At 40.7% G+C, this 13,712-nt stretch overlaps 1 protein-coding gene across 6 annotated transcripts in view; it reads right to left on the bottom strand.

Annotated features, from left to right (window-relative positions):
* Positions 1-13,712, bottom strand: part of LOC124144832 (cytosolic phospholipase A2-like) — a 151,811-nt gene that overhangs the window by 46,151 nt on the left and 91,948 nt on the right. The window contains exon 1 of one of the 6 annotated variants that reach the window (XM_046514430.2): positions 7,609-7,762. The exons of the other annotated variants lie outside the window; for them this stretch is intronic. The gene's annotated coding sequence lies outside the window, so the exon portion shown is untranslated. Of the gene's footprint in view, positions 1-7,608; positions 7,763-13,712 lie in introns of those variants that run through there. 6 annotated transcript variants of the gene reach the window in all.

The raw sequence follows: 13,712 nt of genomic DNA on the forward strand, positions 1-13,712 counted from the left end.
CTAGTACTCAATAAAGCCTACAAATGAATGAATCAAATCCTTAAGTCTGTCATCCTCAGAACATCACACAAGTAAGTAAGCCTGACCACCCAATCATGTTCATAAGTCGCCTCTTATGACAAGCATGGGTTGCCAATTAACAGAATTATACCAACTCTCTGGATCTTCAAGAGTGACCCTCACATGCAGCCAACGCTGTGTTACAATCATGCATAAAGATCTACAAGTGTTGGACCTAAATGTTAGCTGTATCCTTATCAAAAATTACATTATCAGCGGTAGAAATTGGCACTAGTCCTATAGTCCTTGCCAAACTGCCCAATAGTCAAGGTATCCTAAGGACCAGCAGAAATTTGCCCTTTTTAAGGGTTTTGCTATATGTTATCATTATAGTGAGTGAGTGTGTATGGTTTTATGCCGCTTTTAGCAATATTCCAGCAATTGTTATCATTATAAGGATTAGTGGACTAAAACTGTTAGTTTCTACTGCTGATTATTGTGTGTTTACTTTTAAAATCTAATTAAGATTCATTCATGCATGACACCATTGAAATCTTTGTGGAACTGAATATTTGTGAATATCAACAAAAACTAAAATTATGCAGTTCATTATTGTAACTTTTCATATGTTCTTATGTTAGAGAGAAACTGTCTGACTGTAAAAGTCTAACTCACGCACCAACTTGTATCATGCTGTATTGATATAAGACCTCTCAATATGTACTAGTATTGGGTGAGTGAGTTAAACTCTAATGTCACATCGGTATTATTTCACCCATAGAGCGACACTAGTATTGGAATGAGGGCCAAATATGCTTTCTTTAACCTTCATATAAAATACTTTGTAAATCAAACACATGTTCTGCAGTTACATCATCATCAGGTAAGGTTAATGAATTCAGAGAGTTGTCTACCTTTGGTCACCAATATTGATGTCAATATTTTGTGGGAGTTGAGAAAATTACTTTCTAAAACAAAAAACAACCCATTTATAGCTGAGGACTTACAAGAAGGAGAGAACAAGTTGCCAACGAGACCTCTCTTGTTCTTCCACTTTTATTCTCCCCACAGGAAATTAATCTGTGTGACCTTTAACCTCTTTACTAACTCATTGAGGACTCTGGTACGTAGCTCCAGCCGGCGGGTCTATATTTGTAGTATACTCACATGGTATGTGCTGTATTCCCAACTTGGACACATCAGCCCTGTCATCTATCATCAAAAGATTTATTGATGAGTATATAATCTGTGTCGTGTAGTAGACACCTAACAACCAAATATTGACTGTCCGCAACTCGGGGTCTCCGGGGCCTGGAGATGGGTCTCGCCATTGACACTGGCTGATCAATGAAATGGCCAACATATTGAAGCTTTGCTTGAAGAGTGTTTGTTAAATACACACCTTAACTTCAGCATGTGAAATTAAAAAAAGTGACTACATATTTGCCAATTGGATTTCATGGGTGATATTTCATCTTGAAGTGGCATTTTACATTTAGATCATCCATAGGTCGGTGAATATACCACTAGTCAAGGTTTTATCTCACTTACTTGCTTGCTTACTATGGTTATTTATTTATTTATTTATTTATTTATTTATCTGGATTATTTTCAGATTGTTGTAATATAGCTGGAATTCACTCACCCTTCAAGTACAACTTAAATTAAAAACATGAACATTAAAATCCTGATCTTGCAATGCGGTCTGATTTATTTATTTATATATTTATTTATATATTTATTCATATATTTATTTATTAGGGTTATTTACAGATTGCTATAATGTAGCTTGAATTCACGGACTCACTCACCCTTTAAGTACAACTTAAATTAAAAACATGAACATTTATAAAATCCTGATCTTGCAATGCGGTTCGAGTGTAATAAAGAAAGGTTCTGATCTACACGTTTAAGTTGATCCGTCATCAGAAGGGTTAAGTTTTCATCCAATGTGAAGGGGTCAGATTATGTGCCTGTTTCGGTGAGTGCTTACTCTTGACCTTCGATCTTCCTTCCTCCGCCCTGTACAGGACACAATGCTACACACATGCAGCAACCAACACAGCCAGGCGTGGAAAATTTATAAAAAATGTTACTTGACCAAGGGCAAGGATGACCAACATTCTTAAAATGCCCTATTTTAAAATGTACTTGCCCAAAAATCAAGCCAATAAATTCAGTATAATGTTACATCTACGGAACTGAGAATCAGAGATACAGTGTTCCTCGCTATTATGCCCCTCAATATAGCGCTAACTTGGTTATAGCACGCTGTAATGCATGGCTCCCAAAGTTTACTAACATATTTCATAAACTCAAGTTTTACACTGACACAATGTTTTTTCCCCCATCTAAAAAAACATTATCAGCTGATCACAGAGCACATAAAAGCGGAAATACCAGTCAACAAATCCGAACTGAAGTATGCAATTTAATCCCATTATTTATATATATAATATGTATATATGGTTATAAAAATGTGTTCATTGTATGTGGACTTACGTTTGAATATATTTTATTTATTTAACTCAAAATTTCATTTAATAATGATTACATTCATTTCTGCAAATCATGTGTGAAGTGATCAGTAGATCATACAACTCATCGTTATTTACAGCAACCACGGTCAGATTACTGCAATTGATGCCTTGAGTTGCCAGAGAATGGATAATATATCATAAATGCTATACTTTGACTCGTTACAAGTCATATTTGTTGTAGTTTGACTTATGTGTCAATAAAGTTTTCGCGATCCAGAGCGTGTCAGCCTTGACGGTGACTGGTGTATTCAAATTAACTATTTCATCAAAGCTAGGCCTAACGAAGCGTCAAAAGTCGCCAATAGAAGAACCTTGTATTACGAATTCAAAGAAATGTAGTCAACTGTCCGTTATTCAATTTCCAAGAAGCATGTGCCATATATGGAAGTGTTACTACAATTTATCAATGAAACAATCCTGGTTCCTATTGTTGATCAGCCGGACATCGAAGTGTATTAATTCCTGGTGTAACTGTATGTGTGTCTGGGACACTAGCAAAATATTAGCCAATGAAATATCGTAACATGATCACATGATTATATACTCACTAAACTTGACCCAGTTCATTTTTTGTGCTCTACTTGCCCATGGGCATGCTAGAAAACGTATATTACTCGCCAGACATCTAAACCTTACTTGGCACAGGCGTCGGGAAATGGTATTTTGTAACCCCTGACATCAGTCCCCATCGCAGTTATGTGTAGGATGTGATGGGAAAACTCTACGAGGGGAAGAAAGAACCTACTGAGCTCAACCTGTGGAGGGCTGAAGACGTCTCATTCCAACACCAATAAAGGTGTACCTCCCTCCCTATCTCTCAGACATATACACCTGAAACACCAATCTCAACTCAACCATGCCCCAACTGACATATCCACTCCCGTCGCGCTATTCACCCAACCCAAACTTCCAACACCCTTACCCTAACTCCTGATCCCTACTACACCATCTAACAACACCCCCCTCTACTGACACTCCTGCCCAAACTCGTCACTATGCCACGGCCCGAACTTGTGACACTCATACACAAATTCATACTTATACTCAAAAATACTCACAAAACACCCACACAAACTCACAACACCCCGCCAAAAACAAAACAAACATGACCACACCCCCCACACCACAAACACCTCCAAAACTCATGACACTCCCCCAAATTCATGACACCCCCAAACTCATGACACCTCCCCCCCACTCATGACACGCCCAGAACTCATGACACCCCCCAAAACTCATGACACCCCCACAAACTGACAACATCCCCCAGAAACTCATGACACCCCCACAAACTGACAACATCCCCCAGAAACTCATGACACCCCCACAAACTGACAACATCCCCCACAACACCTCCCCAACACACAACACCCACACAGAAACTCACGACACCCCACACAGAAACTCACGACACCCCACACAGAAACTCACGACACCCCACACAGAAACTCACGACACCCCACACAGAAACTCACGACACCCCACACAAGGATTTGAAAATCTTACTTTGATTGATGGAAGTAAAACAAACCGGTGAAATACTTACAAGTATGAAAATACTACTTTCTGAAAACTGCTTCAAACCTGTTTATAATAGAAATAAAGTTCATCCTGATCTCACAATAACGGATCTTCAACGAGTGCAACCTTCACACTTGATGAAAGAGCACACAAAGGACAGATATGCACAAGTCGGCACGTCAGGGATGTGATATAATGTAGCTGGGTTTCACCAGTTCCAAGACAGACAGAAGATGGTGGACACAGTATTTGTATTGGCTGAAAATTTATCTGGGTGGGGCGCCACAACCGGCAATATTCTGGTGATCTGTAAATACTATGTATCGTGGTCTGTAATATGACCTGCTTATGATGTGACACCTCCTGTTAAAACCTACATCATATATAACCTCTACACTGTGATCTGGATCTAGGTACCAAAGTCTTGCATTATAGAAATACGGTAATTGAGTCTGGGCCAGTGACTGACTATCAACATCATGAGGATAAGTCTGACATACCAAGTCACTGAGTCTGTGTCTGGTCTTCTATGACAATTGAGTGAGTGAGTTTGATTTTACGCCGCTTTTAGCAATATTCCAGCAATATCACGGCGGGGGACACCAGAGGTGAGGTGAAATTGGGTTTAACGTCGCGTCCAAGATTATTGCACTTATATAGCGACGTGCATGCACGTGTATGTGTGTGTGTGGCTGCTTGTACTAGTCCGGACTGATGCCGATTTATAGTGCTAGCTCACTGAGATACCATGCCGCAGTTTAACATGAATACCCCACTCAGACACAGTATACTGACTCCGAGCCGACCAGTCCTTGTTTTAGCCCCTTAATGCCGAGCGCCAGACAGGGTAACAACAAGTACAATCTTTTAACGTCTTTTTGTATGACGCGGCCCGGGATCGAACCCTGGACCTTCCGCTCTCCGGGCGGACGCTCTACCACAAGACCACGGAGGCGGTCGGGGGGGGACACCAGAAATGGGCTTCACACATTGTACCCATGTCGCGAACGCTTTAACCACCAGACTACCCGACCGCCCCCTTCTATGACAAGCATCAGTTGCTGGGGACGCTGAAAGCCGCATTGGTGAGTGAGTGAGTGAGTGAGTGAGTGTGTGAGCTTGTTTGTTGTTTAACGCCGCACTCAGCAATATTCCAGCTATATGACGGCGGTCTGTAAATAATAGAGTCTGGACCAGACAGTCCAGTGATTGACATCATGAACATCGATCCACGCAATTGGGATCCAAGACATGCATCAACCAAGTCAGCGAGCCTGACCACCCGATCCCGTTAGTCGCCTTTTACGGCAAGCATGGGTTGCTGAAGACCTATTCTACCCCGGATCTTCACGGGCCGAGTGAAAGAGTAAGTGAGTGAGTGAGTGAGTGAGTGAGTGAGTGAGTGAGTGAGTGTGAAACCATGTGTATATTACCATGCAACCACTTGTATAGTTTGTATGTAAGGTGAGGACCCAGTGAGTGAATCACTTTTGTCCAATACTTTTGACAGTCAATACGTGTAAATAGAATCTTCAAACGATGGTAACAATGATAATAATAACGTGCCAAATTCATGCCCTAAAGCATGCTCAAGACGCTGCATTACTACCTCAGTCAACAGATCAGTGTGCACTCGATTTTCAGTCTCAGCTTCCTGGGGAGTATACAACACAAGCTGCCTGTGAGGTGCTAGAAGGTTAACAGACACATTACCATCTCATCCTACCGGGTTCCCATTTACTGCTGAGTGAACAAAGGCACATTTCAAACAAATTCTCTTGCCTAAGGGTACACCATGTGTGGCCTGTGTTTCAGTGTGGGGCAGGACCAAAGCCCTAGAAACTCTTCCGAGTCAAGATGCTGAATGCATTCTCCCAACCAACTTAACTTTCCGAGAGCGATGTTGCTTCACCGGATTTGGAGTCCTTTGTACAGGACCATGTGCCACCTTCTTTAAACTTCAAAGTGGCAATAATGTAAAATTATGAATTAGCTGTACATTTAGTCATCATAATGATGCGGCACCTGTCATGACACGCTGTGCAACACAAACACCCACTTATCTGGTGGAAAACAAATCCAATAAATATAAACCGTCAACAACAGAGAAAAAACAGCTTCAATTATCCACCGAAACAGATTCTATTGGGTGTAAAAGGCAAACTAGCGATGAAAACTACATGAATGGATCAGTGGAATTCAGTGATGACAGTGACTACTGTGTTTGTGAAAAGGGCAAGCATGTAGCAACCGCCACTGACATAATTTGCATTAAAAAAATGTAAGCGTTTGTTGCCTGTTGCTGCACAGCAGTATTCTTGCTATGCGACGGCAGTCTGTAAACAAACCAGACAATCAAGTGATTGTCCAAAAAATCCAGTGACACAATAGCACATTCACTGATTTCATTGAAACTACAAACAATTTGAATTACGCCTGCCCTTAGATCTGTGCAGTGTCAAGTCAATAAGAAAACAAAAACAATTAGAGAGCAACACAGATATGGTTACCGTAGCTACATACAACGCATGTCACTAAATGCCTTCTTGTCGTCATGGTGACAAGTACCCTTTAAAAAAGAAAATTGTCATATTTCTGATGCACATGTCGTCATCCTGAAATATTACTCACGACCATCACGAAATAATGTAGACTGAACCTATGTAACTCGATACATTGTGATGGCTGTTTAACTTTTAAATTTAATGGCATGTACATAGTGACAGTGTGAATATTTTAATATTTTATGAGAAATGAATATTATTGATGTTCATAATAAACTGAGAGCTCTAGTTATATCACATTGAAATTCTCTGTGCTAGATGCAAACATCTGACTGATACTAAAGATTCATGTGCCCAACGCCCTCTGACAATTTATCACATGCTTGATGATGTACCAGTCAGCTGGAATGTATAGTGTGTGTGTGTGTGAGAGGGAGAGAGGGAGAAAATCAAATAAAAAAAGTGAGCGAGTCTGTCAATAAATACTTGGTAGACAGAGTTTCTTTGAAAAACAAAAATGACTGTTGGTCCTCCAAAACTAACTGCTGACATATGACTGCAGTATCACGTGAGTGAGTGAGTTGGGTTAATACCGCCTTGAACAGTATTTCAATTATATGACATGTCAGTCTGATGTTGAAGGGAAATGATAGTGATACCCACCAGCACTAGTGTCAAGCTGACTAACGATTCCACCCCATAAATCTTTGAAATACAAGAAGCAATAAGAGACTTACTCACTTACTTTTAAATGTGATTCTTATTTTGTTAAAATAAACATAAATATAGATCCATAACTTTTTATCTCTGGTACACAGTTTAACAAGAAAGTCAAAGGGTGCTAGTCATAGCCAATATGGTAAAATGAAAGACTTTGGAGTTCCCAAGACCAGGATCCCTTAAATTTAAAATTCATATATCAAATTCAACAACACAGATCACCATGTTGCAAACATCAACAAATATTTTCAAAACAAATGAAAGTTAAAACAGTGAAACATAAGCCATAACAGTCTATTGTGAGAACTGGCTGCCGTACATACCCGTGTGTGAACCGTCTCCTCTCTTCTGTGAATGCAGGTAATCAAAAAGATCATGTTTCTTATAAAGGTGTCCGACTCATTCATGGCGACACCTACACACGAGACGACACCTTGTACTGATTAACTGAAGGTGGGACCCAAGTTCGGGGGCTAGTAAACTAAAGTGCTGATATTCCCTGGACAGTGTTGTGCTTTCTGAGTACGTTTATTTATAGCTCGGTGGGAAGTGTGGCTCTTTACACATCCACCTGCCGACACACTGACACACACTCACCAGCATCATCTGGCTGTCTAACACCCTCACAGGATCACTTGATCATACACTACAGAACATGTTGCTGTCCACACGTATTTAAATACCTGAGAATCTACAAAATTAAAAACTCATCTTTTGTTTGAAAGCATCACAAAGATGGTTCTTGTGGACAAAGATGGTTGTCATGAAATCACTCAATGTTTCACATGTAATACGACTGAGGTAGAATTGCTTCACTAATATGTACACAACTAGTTTCATGAGACATCTGAATCTCCCAAGACTTGGGACACTACAGGGATGCTTCTATCATGAGATCTCAGATGTGTCTTCATTATGTTTGTCATCATCCCCCCTGTGCTCGTGGGTTTCACCAAAGTGGTAAATGTCTTGAGACCTGCCTCACTAGGGGCTCTTCTCTCCCATCAAACTGACATGCCATGATAGAACTGAAACACAGTTCAAAATGTTAACTCAGTCTCACTCACTCTTACATGAGACAGATGTTTCTTACAAAAGATGGGGCGGTGAGGTAGCTTAAAATTAGTGGTTCATCATGGGTTCAATTCCCTACATGGACAATGTGTGGAGCTCATTTCTGGTGTGCCCAGCTGTAATATTGCTGGAACTTTGCTAAAAGCGGCATAAATCCCAACTCACTCACACAAAACACTTCTTCCAACAGACATTTCTTACACAAATCACTTCTTCCATGAGACGTTTCTTACACAAAACATTTCTTCATTTAGACATTTCTTATACAGGATGCTTTTTAGAAAAAACACTTTTTCCATGAGATGTTTCTTACACAAACACGTACCCCACTTACAGAGTGAGGACCCACTTTCCTCCTTGCTATCCTAATGCCTAAACTACTGAATCAGTTATATGCTTATGACAATGAGTGATTCCTCCACTCAGTAACATCACCAGAACAAACAAGGAAGTTGACATATCATCAATGCAGGCTCCTGTACACTAACTCCTGTTTAGATATCTGGAGTAAATTTAGCACAATCTTAAATAGAATCCTACATTTAAAGCATGTGAATATTGCACAATCCACATTCTAGCTAATGCTGTCAGTTCCAAATTAAATTCCAGGGCATCAAATACTCAATAAAACTGGCAAATTTGAATACACATTAGTTTATCTCCTAAAAGAGGGAAGTCCCTGACATGTTTGTTTGTTGTTTAACGCCGCACTCCAATATTCCAGCTATATGAAGGTGGTCTGTAAATAATGGAGTCTGGACCAAACAATCCAGTGATTGACACCATTGGGATACGATGACATGCATCAACCAAGTCAGCGAGCCTGACCACCCGATCCCGTTAGTCGCCTTTTACGACAAGCATAATCACCTTTTACGGCAAGCATGGGTTGCTGAAGACCTGTTCTACCCCGGAATCTTCACGGGTCGTGAGGAGGTGGTGAAAAGAAGTTAAACATTGCGTTCTCTTGAGAGAAAAGCATGAAGTGATGCAGGTTTGAGACATTTACCACTTTCAGCCTTTGAAATTCTTTGCTTTTAAAGATGTCCAGAGTATTAGTGGAAACCTTATTTCACTAGTCCTCCAAAGCATGTAGATAGTTCTGCTTGAACGACACATGATGGTTTACTTCAGTAAGTTATATTCAGTTCCAATTTGTAATATAATTGAAGCATTTAGAACTGGTTCAGAATCAGCCCTCAAATGCTACTGGTCAATTAGACGTACCATCATGGGTTTTACTTGCACTTACCCAATTTTTTGTAGTCTCTGACTATCAAACCAGGGTGAATTTCAGAGGCCGACTTTGAAGAAACCCGCGAGCTGAGGTACAGTGTTGACAAAACTTAGGAACATGATCAAGATAAACTGGGATTTAGTTCATGCCTATGAGATGCACCACAAAGTCTGGCACCTTAGACAACTCAGGGCCAACCATGACCCACCCCTGTTTTCTTTCGAGACACAATGAACAATCATATCTTGTTTCATTTTTGTTATAATTGCACATATTGCTGAAAGTGAAGCCACCTCACAGCTAATGGAAAAAGACAACAAGACATCCTGCTATCACGGAAATACAGGAAACAGAGTTGTAAATATCATACCACACTATTTACAGATTCAATAAAAAAATTAAAAAAGATCAGTCCCAAATTAAACTTGAAAATATCATACCACACAAATTAATTATAGAAAATGTCTAAATTCTGATTTAAGGTTAGTTTATTCTTATATGAGATTACAGGTGGGAGGCAATATAAATCACCTTGAAATACAATATAATCAAACAGTACCTGACACTTTAAATCCTTAACGAAAAAGAAATATTTTTTCAGAAATATTTTTTAAGCCATTTATTTATCTTACACATACAGCAATGACTACACAGGACATGAAGCAGTATCAAAGTGAGGTGTATCTTAACTATCAAATATCAAAGTATAACGTAATGATGCTGACTCCCATCCAAACAAATATTACCCAATAGTGTGCGGGTGTTGAGAGGCCATGATAAGTATTTCATATCAACTGGTAGCATTTTATGTCAATACTCACATGCTACAGCTCCTATTGAACAAATACTACAACTTTTGTGGAACATATTTGCAGAGGGGGATATCGAAACTGATATGTGATAATGAGTATTTGCGGATTGTGCAAAGGTGTTATAGAACCAGTTTTCAGGAGAGTAGCACATCAACATAGGCATCAACTGAGAAAAGTATGGCACACTTGTCAACTTGAAAAGAAATAACAAAATCTTTTGTTGATATAAAACTACACCCGGGTGGAGCTTGTTGTGAAGACATGTTATGGTGCAGAGCTTTTAAAGGGATCATGTGTCATGTCTGGAGATAAAATGGCATATTTCTATATTTGTGGTTCTGTCTTGGACATATCACGTCTTGTCTTGCTGTGTTGTGGGCTGGGAATCCACCCATATCTCATACCCCGTCCATATCTCAGACACCACCCATATCTCATACCCCGTCCATATCTCATACCCTGCCCATATCTCATACCCAGTCAATATCTCATACCCCACCCATCTCTCATACCCTGTCCATATCTCATTACCCACCCATATCTCATACCCTGCCTATATCTCATACACAATCAATATCTCAGACCCCACATATCTCTCATATCCTGCTTATACATGACCGTATAACGCCCTCTGTGAAGCGACTGCCCTGTATAAACCTTCAAAATCTATGCTAATTTAAATATAATCCTTCTATAATGCGATCTGGAATGAAGCACATCACCAGCGCGTACACAATCACTACATTTGCAATAAAAACGTGTTTGTCTTCCATTGTTCATGTAAACAATTAGCTGGGTGATAAAAAACTTGGTCAATATAAATTTGAAATTTGAGGTAAAATATCACTAGACATGATGATTTACCATTTAAATTGTATTTCCTGTTCTGCTAGGCATTGTTTTATATGCAGAGATTAAGATTACTGTGTGTATTTTCTCATAAACTAAGCCAAAAACTGCAATCAGCTGTACACACGATTTCTCCCAATGTCCCAGTGATTCGGTCAAAAATAACCCAAAAATATTATTTTAAAGAATTTTGATGCAATGATAAAAAAAATTGTTTCCTCTAACTATTATTTTATCAAGAATAATATTTTTCAAAATGTTATTTTAGTTGCCGCTTTGTTACATATATTTCAAATAATAATAACCATAATTATAGTACAGCACTATTGCTGGATATTTTTGACTTATGGAACAATTTGACCAATCACCGTCAAAGCTCTTGCACTCACACTCATAAGAAACACTGACATGTAATAGTCAAACTTGAATTGTATACAGAGATATCCAATAGATACCACCCATATTTCAGACAAGGGGCACAGGTGGCCCAGTCTTCTAAGGAACCATAACTTGCTGTGCAGAGTTGGATGCCTTGGGCATGCCAGAAACCTGTGATGGTGGGTTAGTCCTGATTACGTTTCTAGGTTTGTCAGCACAATATCCATGCTTGTGGGTTTCACTAGGGTGGTAAAAGTCTGGCCCAGCATCACTCAAGGCTTTCCTCCCACATTGAGCTGACCCATCATGATATTACTGGAATGCTGTTCAAAGTGGCATTTAACTAACTAACCATTTCTCAGACACCGCCCATATCTCAGACACCGCCCATATATCAGACACTGCCCATATCTCAGACATCGCCCATATCTCAGACATCGCCCATATCTCAGACATCACCAATATCTCAAATACCACCCATATCTCAGACACCAACCACATGTCAGACACCGCCCATATGTCAGACACCGCCCATATCTCAGACATCGCCCATATCTCAGACACCGCACCGCCCATATCTCAAACATCACCCATATCTCAGACATCAACAATATCTCAGACATCAACAATATCTCAAATACCACCAATATCTCAGACACCAACCACATGTCAGACACCGCCCATATCTCAGACACAGCCCATATCTCAGACACCGCCCATATCTCAGACATCGCCCATATCTCAAACACCGCACCGCCAATATCTCAGACACCGCCCATATCTCAGACACCGCCCATATCTCAGACATCGCCCATATCTCAAACACTGCACCGCCAATATCTCAGACACCAACCATATGTCAGACACCGCCCATTTCTCAGACATCGCCCATATCTCAGACACCGCCTATATCTCAGACATCGCCCATATCTCAGACACCGCCCTTATCTCAGACACCGCCCATATCTGAGACACCGCACCGCCCATATCTCAGACACCAACCATATGTCAGACACCGCCCATTTCTCAGACACCACCCTTATCTCAGACACCAACCATATTTCAGACACCAACCATATTTCAGACACCGCCCATTTCTCAGACACCGCCCATATCTCAGACACCAACCATATCTCAGACACCAACCATATTTCAGACACCGCCCATATCTCAGACACCGCCCAAATCTCAGAGACCGCCCATATCTCAGACACTAACCATATCTCAGACACCGCCCATATCTCAGACACTAACCATATCTCAGACACCGCCCATATCTCAGACACCACACCGCCCACATCTCAGACACCGCCCATATCTAAGACACCGACCATATCTAAGACACCGCCCATATCTAATACACCGCACCGCCCACATCTCAGACACAGCCCATATCTAAGACACTGCCCATATCTAAGACACCGCCCATATCTCAGACACCGCACCGCTCATATCTCAGACACCGCCCATATCTCGGAGACCGCCCATATCTCGGAGACCGCCCATATCTCAGACACCGCCCATATCTCAGACACTAACCATATCTCAGACACCGCCCATATCTCAGACACTAACCATATCTCAGACACCGCCCATATCTCAGACACCACACCGCCCACATCTCAGACACCGCCCATATCTAAGACACCGACCATATCTAAGACACCGCCCATATCTAATACACCGCACCGCCCACATCTCAGACACCGCCCATATCTAAGACACCGCCCATATCTCAGACACCGCACCGCTCATATCTAAGACACCGCCCACATCTCAGACACAACGCATATCTCAGACACCGCACCGCCCACATCTCAGACACAACCCATACATCATTCTATTAAGTAGTCTTCAGAAGATTCTGGGTGGAGGTGCACTGTATTAAGTGAAAAACTACGATCACAATACATTTGAAAAATACCAGTATATTGCCTTTAAAGTTAAGCATATTTTCATCTTGTTTGCAAAATTTACATCAGTTGCAAAGTTGAATTTGAAATTTTTGAAATTCAGAAATTAGCAACTTATCACTGTGACACAAAAAGCGAAACATGTCCCGGCCAGCTTTCTGTAT

Source organism: Haliotis rufescens, unplaced genomic scaffold (assembly GCF_023055435.1).
Source record: "Haliotis rufescens isolate VD_foot unplaced genomic scaffold, xgHalRufe1.0.p SCAF_8, whole genome shotgun sequence".
Lineage (NCBI taxonomy): Eukaryota > Metazoa > Mollusca > Gastropoda > Lepetellida > Haliotidae > Haliotis > Haliotis rufescens.